Source organism: Nycticebus coucang, chromosome 21 (assembly GCF_027406575.1).
Source record: "Nycticebus coucang isolate mNycCou1 chromosome 21, mNycCou1.pri, whole genome shotgun sequence".
NCBI lineage: Eukaryota > Metazoa > Chordata > Mammalia > Primates > Lorisidae > Nycticebus > Nycticebus coucang.
In genome coordinates this window covers 6708770-6724336 of record NC_069800.1, presented here as the reverse complement: position 1 = coordinate 6724336, position 15567 = coordinate 6708770, and the positions used below count along the sequence as shown (strand labels likewise).

At 45.1% G+C, this 15567-nt stretch overlaps 1 pseudogene; it reads right to left on the bottom strand.

The window, feature by feature from the left end:
• Positions 1-13949, bottom strand: part of LOC128574195 (bifunctional methylenetetrahydrofolate dehydrogenase/cyclohydrolase, mitochondrial-like) — a 30234-nt pseudogene extending 16285 nt beyond the window's left edge.
• Positions 13950-15567: the final 1618 nt, after the last annotated feature.

Genomic DNA, 15567 nt, shown 5'->3' with positions numbered 1-15567 from the left:
CCAACTCTGGAGGATGGAGGTTTTACTATGTTACCTGAAGGGCTGACCTCAAACTCCAGACCTCAAGGGATCATCCTGTGTCAGCCTCCCAAGTAGTTGAGGCTGCCACACCCTGCTAAATGTAAATTCTTTACATTTACTATTATCTGAACTTTTTACTTACCTCCTCTTTTCCTTTGATCAGTTAGGACTCTCTAAGCCCCAAACTCCTTCAGTAATTATCATTAGGCTTTTTTTTTCTTTTTTTTTTATTTTTTTTGAGACAAAGTCTCACTCACACAGTTGCCCTGGGTAGAGTGATGTGGTGTCATAGCTCACAGAAACCTCAAACTCCTGGCCTCCCAAGCAGCTTGGACTACAAATGCCTGCCACAATGCCCAGCTAGTTGTTTTAGAGACAAGGTCTCGCTCTTGCTCAGGCTGGGGTCTAACTCCTGAGCTCAAGCGATCCACCTGCCTTGGCCTCCCAGCATACTAGGATTACAGGCCCATTCGGCATTTTTAAAAAAATTCTTGCATCTTCCCTGAGGTGCTCGTAGCTTTAGAAGAATCTCTGGAGAAGAATTAAACTGATCATGACTAGGACAGGAGAGTCAGGAATTGCTGAGGACTCTAATGTCACCCATGGTCATTCCCAATGACTTCAAAATTCCTGGCTTTCCTAGTCCTAGAATGACCTTGACTCCCAAAGCCACACCTGGTCTCTGTCCCCACTGTTCCCCTACCAACATCTTAAGCACTCAGGCCAAAGCTCTGTGTTCTGCACAGAAGTCCCCTGTCTCCCCATCCCTGCTGACTGCACCTCACTGCATCCTTGATCTGGTCCCATAGAGCCATCACTTCAATCACTCTCACACCTCTGAGCTCACTCTCTCCTCCTCTTGTCTTCCATCCTACCTGCACCAGTTCTCCATTGCTACCCTAGGGCTTAGGTGCTCGGCTGGAGAGTCACACGGACTGGCCCTGGTGCAGTCCTCAGTCACACCAGGCAGCTCCTCTTCACGTTCCCAGGCACCTCCCTCCCCTCCTGTCTGTCAGCAGCAGTCCCACACCACCAGCCTTGTCAGAGTTCCCATCATTCCTCTCTTCCTCAAGCGGCAATCTCAGTGTCCATTTAGAAAGGGAAAGCACCTTCCAAGCACAAACTCACCTCTACGTGTGGCGCTGTCCCCTTCTTCCTCCTAGGGGTGGCTGCCCTACTCTGTGCTTTGGAAGGCATTCATCCGCCCTGCCCCTGCAGCACTGGGCCCTCCATGTCTCCCTCCCTTTGGAATCATCAAATACTCTCCCTAGGCACCTAAAGATGCCCAATACTCTCCCTATTTTTAAAAAGATGGCATGTATTAAAATCTAAATATTTCTACCAAGAATGTGTAACACTGCACTAAGTACTGACTGCAGTGGCCTGCCCAGTCTCCATCCCCTGATCTCCCCTAACTCCCCTCTAGATCAGGGCCAGCTGCCAGCTTCCTTCCTCACACCACCAACTCTGACTGCTCACTTCTTGACTCAGTTTCAGATTTGTTCTCCAGGTATCTGCCAGGACTACAGCTGGACCCTGAGCCCTAACTTACTGACCTCATGTCCAGCCAATGCCCTAAAAAGAGACCAGCTCTTTTTCCTTGGCGGTCTTATCTTCATCTCAATCCCACACCTTATTAGGGGTCCTCCTGCCCCTCAAATCACATCACTACCATTTACCAGAAGAATAAAAACATTACCATAGCCTACAGACCGTTCTACTGGGTTGATAAGATCCACCTTGGACTGTTTGGTTACTTTTTTTTCTATCTTGGGTTTATTAACTTCCCTTAGAAACTATATTCTGAACACTGGTGACCCAGCCAGGTTACACAGCTGGTCACTTTGACCCTCGGATCCCTTGCTTCCTCTAATTTTCTTCTGATCACCAACCAATTTCCAACGATATTTATGCACAAATATCCACTTTATAACAAATGGCTCATTTCATTTGCTACTTATTGTAAGTTATAGTAAGTGCTATAACAGAGTTCTGGAGTTTACACAACTCTTTATTAGTGCTAGCAAACAATACTATCATAATATTTCATAATTATGTTATATATAACATTAGTACTATAGGATTTATGCTCAGAGAAGATTGCTGTTTTAAGAATTTGCCCCAAGAACCATATTTGTAAAACTGTTCAATAAGGCAAAAACAGAGAAAAAATAATATCAGGTAAAAATATACTGAAAAAATAATATCAGGTAAAAATATACTGAAAAACCACACCTTCAACAAAAATTAGGGGACCCCCACAAGTTTATAAATGTATTGTTTTCTATTTGTCATTTTTATAACACCCAAAGGAATTGAAAATTATGTTGTTAATTAAAAACCATGATCTAAAACAAATCTGAGAAAACACTGAGAGGAAAAAATATCAAAAAACTTAGATACTGCATCTTCTGATACGAAAACTGAGGAGAAAACAAAGCATGCTAAAATAATAAATGATTCTGAAGTAATTACTTTTTATTTTATTCATTTATTTATTTATTTATTTTTTGTAGAGACAGTCTCACTTTATGGCCCTCGGTAGAGTGCCATGGCCTCACACAGCTCATAGCAACCTCCAACTCATGGGCTTAAGCGATTCTCTTGCCTTAGCCTCCCAAGTAGCTGGGACTACAGGCGCCTGCCACATCACCCGGCTATTTTTTGGTTGCAGTTTGGCCGGGGCCGGGTTTGAACCCGCCACCCTCGGTATATGGGGCCGGCGCCTTACCGACTGAGCCACAGGCGCCGCCCTTATTTTATTTTTTTTAGAGACCAGAGTCTCACTTTGTCGCCCTTGGTAGAGTACTGTGGCATCACAGCTCACAGCAACCTCCAGCTCTTGGGCGTAGGAATTCTCTTGCCTCAGCCTCCCACGTAACTGGGACAACAGGTGCCTGCTACAATGCCCGGCTATTTTTTTGTTGTAGTTTGGCGGGGGCTGGGTTTGAACCCACCACCCTCGGTATATGGGGCCAGCCTACTCACTGAGCCACAGGCGCTGCCCTGTGTAAAAAATTTTATTTTTAAAATTTCAGATTAACGTGAGGGTACAAACAACTAGGTTATGATGTTTGCATTTGTCAGGTAGAGTCTCTCTTGTAGTTGTGTCCTGCACCCAAGAAGTGTGCCCCGAACCCCGACACTGTGCCCATTAAGTGGGAGCTCACCAACCCCCACCACAAAGTAATCTCATGAACACAGCACAGCAGGACTCGACAGCGTGGGACGCAGTTATTACATGTCCATCTGAACACGAGATGCAAAGGACATAACAAGCATACACCCTAAAACTGACAGCCACGACCCAGTCAAAGATTATCGCATGACATGCAGGGACACACATAACACAGCCACGTGGAGAATAAGTTAAGAAGGGCGGCCACACCACTCTCCAACCCCTACGTGAACACCTGGTAACTCCAGTTAGGCTGTTATTTTGCCCTGGTTCAAAATATACCTAGGTACAAAGGAAAACATTTCCCACTTACTGAAAAGAAGTCTAATTCTCACATGCTAAATCTCTATTACACTAAAAGAAATTTAGATGAATTAAAATGTGTCTGTGCCTCAAAGCAGTAACAAGTCTTTCCAGTTTCAATGGCTCTTACAGACATGTTCAAGAGGAATGACCCTGAGGAACGTGAGATTAAACAGTCTAGCTTTAACATTCTGCTGGGAGCATGGGCCATACAGTGTGCTTGTTTTATATAAAAAGAATCACCTTTGTATGGAAGCCTAAGGCTTTTAACATGTAAACAGCAGTAACAAGAATGTACTGAATTATATATAACTCCCAAAATACTGAAAATAAATTTTCATGCCAAAATGATATGGAAAGGTCAGTGATTATGAGTCATTTGGATAAAATGCAGTAACTCAAAGGTATATAGTTAGAATGAGCAAACTGAGAAAGTATTTTGAAAGCTAGTTTATGGTTTTCATTCTCTACAATAAATTGTTCAAATCAGTACACAATAGAGAATGGAGAAACAAAGCCAAGAAAGGCTTGTGGTATATAAAAACACAAAAATGAGGGTGACTCCTATGGCTCAAAGGAGTAGGGCACTGGCCCCATATGCTGGAGGTGGCGGGTTCAAACCCAGCCTGGACCAAAAACTGCAAAAAAAAAACAAAAACATAAAAGTGAGTATCAAAGCATGATTTTTAAAAGGTCAAAACCCCAAAATCATATTTGGAGTACAGTATACATAGTAGAACTAATTTTAAATTTTGCCCAAATTTATTTGAAAAAAAAAAATTAACAGCAAAAAGCCTGACTATTCTGACAGCACAGAAGTCTTTGAACAAGGGGGAAGCACTTTCATTTTCACCCAAACAATAAAAAAAGTCGCTGGGTCCCTCTACTATTACCCTGCGATGATCACAGTTCTTGGCATATCAATCTCCTTCTAACAAGGTGGCTCAAATTTCCACTCTGCCCTAAAGTAGCACCACTCTAAATATCAATCACTTCCAGCAATTTGAACAACCAAAATGACTTCAAATTGAAAAGATTTTGCCATTTCATTTCCGCATTAAAGCCCATTCATCAATAATTTAAGTACAGTTATAATGGGCAAGAAGAAGAATGAAGTAAAGGTTTTTTTTTTTTTTTTTTACTGGACGGCCTTGCCCAAGCTGTCAGACTGCCCCCATGTGGCCAGCGGCACTGCCCAGACTGCGGGCCAACCCGCCCTGGGGCAGAGGGAGAACATCCATGTCCATGTTACCCTGTTAAATGCCCACCTCTCACTGATTCACGATAAAGTCTACCAAGCAGAAAGAATACCTTTCTCAGCCTCAGGGTCTTGGACAATGTGGATACTCAACCAACACCTGCTGGATGTGAAAGAGTTTGCATCTGGACGTTGTGTTGTATGAGGTTCCCTCCCATGACTGCACCAAACAGGGAACATGCAGGTCCTGAGATGATGCTGAGGCCCTATTTAAATGCCATCCTTCCTGTTCACAACTGCATTTTGCTAGTAACCCTTGACTACATATGACCTTCTAGTTGCCATTCTATTAAAGGTCACGTGCTTTCGCCACTACTAAGGCAAAGGCGGCATCGTGGCACTTCGGCCTTTTAGCATTCCCTCTCTGCTGGCATCCACCCTGCAGTCTGGGACCTCTCTCTCAGCCCCAGCTGCCCAGACTCTCTCTGCACACGCCTGAACTCTCTGTGAGGTGTATCCCATGCACGTCCCAAACACAGCCTACAACCACTGGGCTCTACCCACCGACAGCTGTTTCCCAGCCTGTACTCTGCCCTCCCAATCTGCAACCCTGAGGGTAAGTGAAAGCTGGCTGCAGTGCTGGTGAGTGATAAGAGAAGGCAAAGGGAAAACACCATTCCAGCTAGACACTAGGTACTGTGCTCTGAATGTCTGCATGCCCCCTATTCATTTGGTAATGAATAGGGGGTACTTGGTAACCCCTAAGTAATGGTATTAGGATGTGGGGCCTTTGGAGGTGCTTATGTCATGAGGGTTGAGGGCTCCTGTGGGTAGAGGGCTCATGAGTAAGATCAGTGCTCTTACGAAAGAGGCCCAAGGGAACTTGTTTGCCCCCTGCTGCCTCACCTCCCATAAGGACACAGCAAAACAGTGTCTGTCCATGAGGACGCAGGTCTTTACCAGATATTGTCTACTGTGCCTTGATCCTGGCCATTCCCAACTCTGGAACTGTGAGAAAAAAATTTCGGTTGTTTACAAGCCACTCAGTTATACCATATCATATGTGACAGAAGCCGGAAAGGGTTAAGACACCATGCATTTGAACAACGTCTACAAATGTGGCTGTGGCCCAAGCCCATTAGTGACCCTCAGAGTAGAACTTACAGAACAAATAGGGCATAAGTTATTCTGGAGCTATCTGGGCAGGGCTTGTGACAGCACCAAAATCAGGCTCTGAGGAGTGAGCCTTCCTGTAACCTACAGAGTCGAAACCGAAGAGAACTTAACTGTAACATTCATTCCTCGCTTGTCCTCACAGGAAAGTTAGGAGTAAAGCACTGAAGTGACAGAGTAGCCCCTCTCCTGTTGGTTTCTTAGGCGCCCCCCCGCAAGCCAGGGTATAGAGCAGGTGCTTACACCGTGATGGCCCTCACCCTCTTCACCAGGAGTGCAGTCAGCCTCACAAAATACTAGCCGCTATAAAATGTGGGAAGAAACAAGACATTCTAAAATTTCCATTTTTCATTCTTAGGCTCAAAATCACAAAATTACCAGGTGAATTAAATTGCTTTCATTGAGACTAATGGGAACAAAATATTCATTTCAAAGACAAATATAACCAGTTTTCTATATAAACCTGAAGGGAGCAGAGGAGGGGTGGGAGACAGAGCTGAGCTCACCATTACGTGCGTGCGCATTACTGCTTACATTCCTCAGAGATGATTGACTTGTTAACAAAGGTGGAAATCGAATGATTCAGTTCATAGAGTGAAAAGTAATGAAATAATTTAAGGTCATTTCTGAAAAGAGCCGATCTGTATTAGATTAAAAAAAATTATTTTCGTAAGTGAACTCATTTTACGTGAAAACATTCTATCTTTATATTTCTATATTTTTAAAGCTCCCCTGCGCCTGCCAGCTACCCCACTGCCCTTGATCAATGTCACCAACCACTTCCCGATGTTCCCCACCCTTGCTGCTCCCACATCTGGTCCCCACAAAGCCCAGTACCGGAGGGTAAGATCCATGGCAGCAGCCCCCTTCATAGACTGGGGGCTGGGGGCAGCTGTCACTGTCAGGGATCTAAGAAACCTGTCAAAATACATGACATCAGTTCTGTAGGTTCTGAAAAGTACTGATGACTCTCTCTATTCCATGACTATATGAGCAAAATCATGTCATCCCTCCTCTCTCAAGGTAAACCAGTGATTCTACCTCCTCAAAGGACCTTCTCTGACTTCTGGCAGGTGCAGGTTGCCTTTGCACCTCCCCCCCAATTGGCTTGAGGCCACTTGTGTCTCTGTGTATCAGGCACTGCCTTCTGGAAAATCCCCTCCTCAGCCTCTTCAACCTCTACGCATAAATTTCTCTTACTGGTGTGACTGCCTGTCACAAAACTATCACAGAAGCAGAATCTCCCCCGTTTTTTTCCAAATAAGATGGCCTGTGCCACTCACCCACAAGGAGAACAGATAAAGCAGAGCTGCCCCCAGGAGAGGCTGGGGGTTGAAGCCCCCACCACATCGCCTGACCCACCCTGCCTGGGGTATCTCGGCAGAACTACCGGGTTTGGAACCAGATGGTGCACTCAGCTCCATCTCCCACCCCTTCTCTGGTCCTTCAAGCTGATGCCCACTTCCCCTCTTTTTGCTCCAGCTAAGTCCGAAGTATCTTTCCAGATACCTTCTTTGTAATCCATTCGGCACCAGGCAGCTTTGGTCACCCCCTTATCCTGTGAGGTACCTTGCACTGCCTGTACTGTACTGTTCCATGCCTTTGTTCATGTTTCTGCCTGATCTACTGCACTGTGACTGTTGTTAAGGCAGAGCAGATGATGATGGGGTATGTGTATGTGTGTGTGTGTGCGTGTGTGTACTTGTGTGCGATGGGGAGGGAGGCCCAGGGGACCCTATAATGAGGCTCTGCAGTGCCCTGGCTGTGAAGCTGGCCCCTTGATCTGCACGTAGAGGTGGTGAGGAGGGCACGTACTAACTTTTCTCACTGTCAAGTAATTCCCCTCTAAGGTCCCATGTATGTGATCAAGGAGTCAAGGGCAAGGTAAAAATGCCCCAGGACCAAAAGGTCCAGGTCCTAACACTGGAGCTCAACGTCCAGTGAGACAACGTGTGTATGTTCCTAAAAGGTAAGAACTTTAATTCTAAGAATCATCAGCTGTTCATCAGCTGTTCTTTTTACTCACTTCCTAAGACAAAGGCATGACCAAGCCAGTTAGTGAAATTTCAACACACACTAAGCCTGAAGGCAAAGCAAGACAGAACTGCTCTACAACTCAAAGCATTGTGCTTGAGAGAGATGAGTTTCCCCTACTTCTTCTCTACATATAAACTTCACTAAGCCACATGGGCAGCATGAAACCCACTGCCCTGGTCGCTGGGCACCAGAGGGAGAGGAGGAGCAGTGTGGTTGGTAGACTGGTCACACAGAGCAAAAAGAGCAAACTGTGCAATGAATATGTGGACAGCGTGGACATCTATACCTGGACGGCTGGAACACAGAGGGGAGGAAAGCCAGAAAGAACACTGAAGTGAGCAAGTAGAAGCGTAATATTGGTGAGAACTTAAGTTACTAAAGACACACACACAGAACAGTTACAGAGGACTGTGTGTGTTCACTCACACCCATCTCCTGCTGAGAGGTGCACCGTGATCCACCCCCAGTCTTGGTTTCTAAACACCATCCCACATTGAAGGAACTGGAGTCCCTGAACAACAGCTTGTTCCAGGACTGGGGCAACAAACATACAAACTAAGTCTGGAACATATTATTCAGAAAACAAGGAAGTGTCCAAAAATTGATAGGCACATGTCAAAACAACAGAGGAGCCGGTCTAGGGAGCTCACATTGTCCAAGTCTTGGATAATTTGAACATCACAATAAAGATAGCAGCAGTTTACAATCCAGTGAATGAAACGGAATCTGTGAGTCCACACTGATACCAAAAGATGAATGAAAATACAAATAAATGGATAAGGAAAAGCTTTTCTCTACAACAGAATGTCAACTTATAACTATTAATCAAGTGAATGAAAAGGACAGAAAAATCACTACTTGGCAACCAACTATCACAGAGGTGGCTGGTTTGGGCTGGAGTCATCTGGGGAGGCTAAGGATAGTGGATGAAAGTTTAATAAGAAATATCGCTGTGGGCGGCACCTGTGGCTCAGTCGGTAGGGTGCCGGCCCCATATACGGAGGGTGGTGGCTTCAAACCCGGCCCCGGCCAAACTGCAACCAAAAAATAGCTGGGCGTTGTGGCAGGCGCCTGTAGTCCCAGCTGCTCGGGAGGCTGAGGCAAGAGAATCACTTAAGCCCAGGAGTTGGAGGTTGTTGTGAGCTGTGTGAGGCCACGGCACTCTACCGAGGGCCATAAAGTGAGGCTCTGTCTCTACCAAAAAAAAAAAAAAAAAAAAAGAAACATCGCTGTAACAATGGACTATCTCACCCACCAAATCATGATCAGTTACTGAGAGGAAGAGTGATGAATTAAGCTTGAAGAAACGTGGCAGACACACTGTGACTAGGGTAGCAAGGTTAACACCACCATGGTGGGGCAGTCCAACTTCGTCTGCTCCCTGACCAGACGCGCTGAGAGAAAAAAGAAGCATCTCAGTGGTACTTCTGCCAAGAAAACACACCCTGAACCTCATCATGAAAAAAATACTGTACCCGAGGGCAGTACAGTGAGACTCTGTCTCTACAAAAAAAAAAAAAAAAAAAAACAAAAGAAAAAAATACTGAACAGACCCAGGTTGAGGATTCTTTAAACTTGCTAAGGCCATGAAGGACAGGGAAAGGCTGATTTATTTCCATCTTCAGTGGTCCCCTCACAGTCTAGCCACCATCAAGGTCATTTACAAGGTCTGACAATTAATTAAGTTATTGAACTTGCCACTGTGAGCTTATGCTGGCACCAAATGCAAACAGCTCACTAAGGTTTCACAACCTTGGTGTATCAGTGTCTCAGAGCCATCTTTATTTCGACATGTGGGAGAGTCTTGCTGAGTGGTGTTCATTATTGTTAGGTGTTTCTGTGTGTTACCGTGAGAATGTCAGAGCTTGAATTAGAGCAATGAACAAACATTAAATTTCTTGTTAAACTTGGCAGAGTACAAGTGAAATCAGGGACATGTCAGTCCAAGTTTATGGGGATAACGCCATGAAAAAAACGGCGGTGTAGACATGGATTAAATGATTTTCAAAGGGGCGAGAAAGCGTCATGGATTAAGAGAGGTCAGGGTGGGCAGTTAGAGCAGAACTGATGAAAACACGGCAAAAATGTGCCAAACTGTGCGTTAAAAATTTCAGCTGATTCGGGCAGCGCCTGTGGCCCAGTCGGTAAGGCACCGGCCCCATATACCGAGGGTGGCGGGTTCAAACCCGGCCCTGGCCAAACTGCAACCAAAAAATAGCCGGGCGTTGTGGTGGGCACCTGTAGTCCCAGCTACTCGGGAGGCTGAGGCAAGAGAATCGCTTAAGCCCAGGAGTTGGAGGTTGCTGTGAGCTGTGTGAGGCCACGGCACTCTACTGAGGGCCATAAAGTGAGACTCTGTCTGTACAAAAAAAAAAAAAAATTTTTCAGCTGATTCTTAAGAAGCATAGCAGACCAAGTAAATATTTACAGAGAAACACTTAGGAAAATCTTAACTGAAAATCTTGGTACAAGAAAGGTGTGGCTCTTGCATCACTACAATGCACCAGCTCCCATAGCACTATCTGTAAGGGGCACAGCTTCCCCAGGGGAGTACTGAGAAGGGGACAGTAGTGATTTTTTTTTTTTTTTGAGACAGAGCCTTAAGCTGTCACCCTGGATAGAGTGCCCTGGCATCACAGGTCACAGCAACCTCCAACTCCTGGGCTCAAGAGATTCTCCTGCCTCCACCTCCCAAGTAGCTGAGACTACAGGTGCCCGCCACAATGCCTGGCTATTTTTTGGTTGTAGTCATCATTGTTGTTTGGTGGGCCCAGCTGGATTTGAACTCACCAGCTCAGGTGTATGTGGTTGGTGCCTTAGCAGCTTGAGCCACAGGTTCTAAGCCGACAGTAGTGATTTTTAGCAGTGAGGTATGGAGCACTTTTTTAGGACAAGTTTCCAAACTTAATTGTCAGACCTTGTATTTACTTAGTCACATCTCTTTATTCATTTAGCAAATATTTATACTGAGTTCTATCAAGCACTCAACATTATGTCAGGTATTATAAAACAATCTAGTTCTTTACACATAACCTGTCTTTGAAATTGGGGAGGCAACATGGACACATAAATTATAACATAAGAGACCTTATAAGGTTTTACATTAAAACACTTCTAGAATTAGGGAAAACTTGCGGAACACTTATCCCTGAATACACAAGATTTCATAGAACTAGCTAAAATATTCTAATTCAGGTACTCAACCTTTTTGTATTTGAACCATTTGGCTGCATTTCTTTTCTTTTCTTTTTTTTTGAAAAAAGTCTCAAGCTATCACCCTGGGTAGAGTGCTGTAGCATCACAGCTCACAGCAACCTCTTGGGCTTAAGTGATCCTCTTGCCTCAGCCTCCCAAGTAGCTGGGACTATAGGTGCCTGCCACAATACCCGGCTGTTTTTTGTTGCAGTTGTCATTGTTGTTTTAGGTGACCTGGGCTGGGTTCGACCCCAGTAGCTTCAGTGTATGTGGCCAGTGCTCTACCCCCTGAGCTACAGGTGCTGCCCTGCATTTTTTTTCTAAAACGTATTATGTATGTTGGATACAGCAGTGCATGTCTATAATTCTCATGCTTTGGCAAGCCAAGGATTACTTGAGGCCAGGAGTTCAAAATCAACATGAGCAATACTAGTAAGACCCCCATCCCCCCAAAAACTGCAGGAAAATCAGCCACTTCCCTCTTTAGTCTCAGCTACTCAGGAGGCTGAGGTGGATTATTTTAACCCAGGAGCTCGAGGTGGCAGTGAGCCGTGACGATACTACTGCACTCTACACTCTACTCTGGGCAACAGATGGAGACCCTGTCTTGAGGAGAGGAGAGGGAAGGGGAGGGGAGGGAAGAAAGATATTACATACTTTTCTGCCTTCTTAAACTGAATATGATTTGGTCAGGTTTTATGACAAGTTTGGTTGTACAAACCTAAATAATGCAACATAAAAATGATTATTTAAAAGAGTTAAAGTCTCATTTCATGAACATATCTGAAATTATGTAAAAGCTCCAAATTAATAACAAGCATTGAGAATTACACAATGTCAAACTGGCAGGCTGACAGGACTATAACCTGTGTCTATGCTACTGGCCCACGGCAAATCACTGTATCTGGAAAACAGAAATAAGTCACCATAGTTTGTGAGTCCTATGGGAAAATTAGTCTCACAATTATATGACTGTTGAATTATGCAGAGGTCTCAGATCTGTATCTACAGATGCACAGATATATCATATATATATCAGATCTCCATCTCTCACAACATACCAGGGTATCAATCAGAAGTTAAGCTACTGATAACTTGGCTTTGACTGCAGATTAATTTTCTGGTCTCTACAGTGGTGAGATCAAGACCTGCCGGGGTATGTAGGTGGAGAAGACCCTGCTGGCCACCTACAAAGTATGTTTCCTCCTTCTTCCTTCCTTGCAGAATCCCATTTTAATCCCCAGCAGCCAGTGCTACCAAACTCCCAAGTTTTCATTCTTCTTTCAAACTGTGCGTCAAAATTTTCAGCTGACTCTTAAGAAGCATACCAGACCAAGTAAATATTAACAGGGACACACTTAGGAAAATCTTAACTGAAAATTAAATTAAAATCTTTACTGGCCACCTACAAAGTATCTGTTTCCTCCTCCTCCTTCCTGGCAGAATCCCATTCTTCCCTAGCATTGGAAATGGCAACCTGACGTAGTTCTTGCCAAGGAGATGCAAGAAGAAAGACATCTCTGGGGGGGGCATCTCCTCTGACACAGAGAGGCAAAGTTTCCCTTGGAGAAAGCTTTCTGCTCCTTTACTCTGCCCCCTTCTTTTTGGCTGGAAGTGAAAGAAGTGAGGGCAGACACACAGCAGCCATGGAGAGACCAACGCGGGCTGAGGCCCACAGAAAGAGGGGAGCCTGGGAAGGCGGAAAAAGTGGGTTCCTGGGAACGTTCTAGAGCAGGGTCACCAACCCTGGACGGCCTACCTCAGATGCCTTGCCACGTAAGAAAAAAGCTCCTGTTTACCTTAAATGAGTATTATTTGATCAGCAAAAGGCACCAATTTTTGAGGACTCTAAACAGTCTTGTTTTACCATGCCTTTTATGTAAGAATTACCTTACATTCTTATAGCTATTACTTAGAGATTTTCAGACTTTTCTTCTGGTCAAAGAATGCTATTAAGCAAATCAATGCATGGCATTTACTGGGATGGAAAGTGGGAGAAAGAGCTTGAATGGAGGTTTTCCATGCTTAAAAAAGAGACCCATGGACAGGAGACACTGGCCCTCCCTGCCTTGCTCATGTGGATGTGAGGCCTGAACTGCTGCCCCCATCGTGGTGCAAGCCCACTCACGAAGTCTACGCAGAGGAAAGTAGAAGTGTCCCAAGAAATGGAACTGGGACCACAGGATTCAATTAGTCCTGAAGATCATCCGACCACTGAACTTCTAGTATATGAGCTAATACATGATTTCACTATTTATGCCAGTTTGAGTCAGTGTTCTGCTACCTGCCAACAGGAACATTCCAACTGCCTAAAAAGTGAAAGGCGTAGTCCACTGAGAGAACAGAAGCTGGTGCAGTCCACTCCACCACCACACCCACTAACAATAGCCCTCCACCTCCACCCGCCACCACCAGCACTTCCAACTCCAGGAGTGCCCTCACTTCTTACACTTCCAGCCAAAAAGAAGGGGGCAGAATAAAGGAGCACAAAGCTTTCTCTTCTGTGTCAGAGGAGATGCCCTCCCCGGAGATGTCTTTCTTCTTGCATCTCCTTGGCAAGAACTACGTCAGGTTGCCATTTCCTGTGCTAGGGAAGAATGAAAAACTGGGAGTGTGGTAGCACAGGACCCTAGGGATAAAAATTTCACCTCCAATTTCCCCCACCTCCATGACCAACATCTTCACCTTCACCACAAGCACCATCACCCGCTCCACTTTCATCTTCAACTCCATTGTCGCCTCTGCCGCCATTTTCTCTACCACCATCCATACCATCATCATCACCTCCACCAACCCCAACATCACCACTACTTCCTCCACTGCCACAACCCCCAGCACCTCCATCTACCTTAGCCACCATCTCCTCCCTCATCACACCACCTGCAACATCACCTTTACCTCCACCACCAACCTCTCTACTCCACCACCCCATTTACTTTGCCTGTCCAACAAATATCCTCCTCATTTCCTAGTGCTTAGGTCTGCTGCCCATAAGAGAAGTCCACAAAGTTAATTGGGTATTTTATCTGCCATATGTCAAATGTGTTTTTATTAACTTGTATGTCTTCTTGCTTTTTTGATACCTACTTTTTTTTATTTTTTGAGACAGAATTTCACAGTTGCCCTCAGTAGATTGCTATGATGTCATAGCTCACAGCAACCTCAAACTCCTGGGCTCAAAGGATCCTCTTGCCTCAGTCTCCCAAGTAGCTGGGACTACAGGTGCCTACCACCATACCCACTAGTTTTAGAGAAGGGGTCTTGCTCTTGCTCAGGCTAGTCTTAAACTCCTGAGCTCAAGAAATCCACCTGTCTCGGCCTCCTAGACTGCTAGGACTATAGGCATAAGTCACTGCACCTGGCGGATCCTCCTTTTTTTTTTTTTTTTTTGAGACAGAGTCTCAACGTTGTTGTCCTCAGCAGAGTTCCATGGCCTCATATCTCACAGCAACCATAAACACCTGGGATCAAGTGATCCTCTTGCCTCAGCCTCCCAAGTAGCTGGGACTACAGGTGCCCACCACAACACCCAGCTATTTTCAGAGATGTGGTGTCACTCTAGCTCAGGCTGGTCTCAAACTCCTGAGCTCAGTCAATCCACCTGCCTCAGCCTCACAGAGTGCTGCAATTACAGGCATGAGCCACCACACTCAGCCCATGACGCCCATTATTTTAATATTTGTCTCTACGCTTTCCTTTACTCAATGGCCATAGTTCATGAAGCAATCAGTCAAAAAAAAAATCAAACATAGATTTAATGAGGATAATATCTGTCATGTTTGATATTTGGGGGAATACAAAGGACATGGGTATAGTGAGGAGATGTGATAGTGGCCTTGGGACCAGCACCTCCACTGACACTGGAGAGATATAAGAGTGAACACAAAGATACCCAAAGATACACTAGAGTCCGGGGTGAGGGGAGCAGCCACGTCCCCAGGGCATGTGGCTCACCACTGCTGCCTCCTCCTGGCTCTCACACTGGTGCCGTGAGCAGTGGTGATTGGAGTGGAAGTGAGAAAGGCACCCTGGGGAGCCGATAAGATGGTGTCTTCTGTCCCTTCACAGGCTGGGTCCCTGCCACTGTGTTCTCACCACTCACTGCCCAGCCCCTCTTTACCAGCCAGGTGCCCAACTCATGCCAAAGGGGAAATAAATCTAGTATGTGTTCAAAGCCGAAGGGGAATTTAGTTTCAAAACAGGCTTCTGGGGCCTCCAGGTGCCCACAGAGTTCATAGTAGACAATTTTGAGAAAGAGATGAAGAGGGAGAAAGTTCATCATTGATATCTTCATAGAGTTACATACATTTCCTATAAGTTTCTACAGAGATTCTTATAAAGAAGAATCTTCCTTTCACCCCAAATTAAGGCAACACTAGCATAAATTATTAATCAGATCACTGTTTCTATCTGTTGTGTGCAAAACTTTTTGTAGTATTTTTCTACTGGCAGATAGATAAGT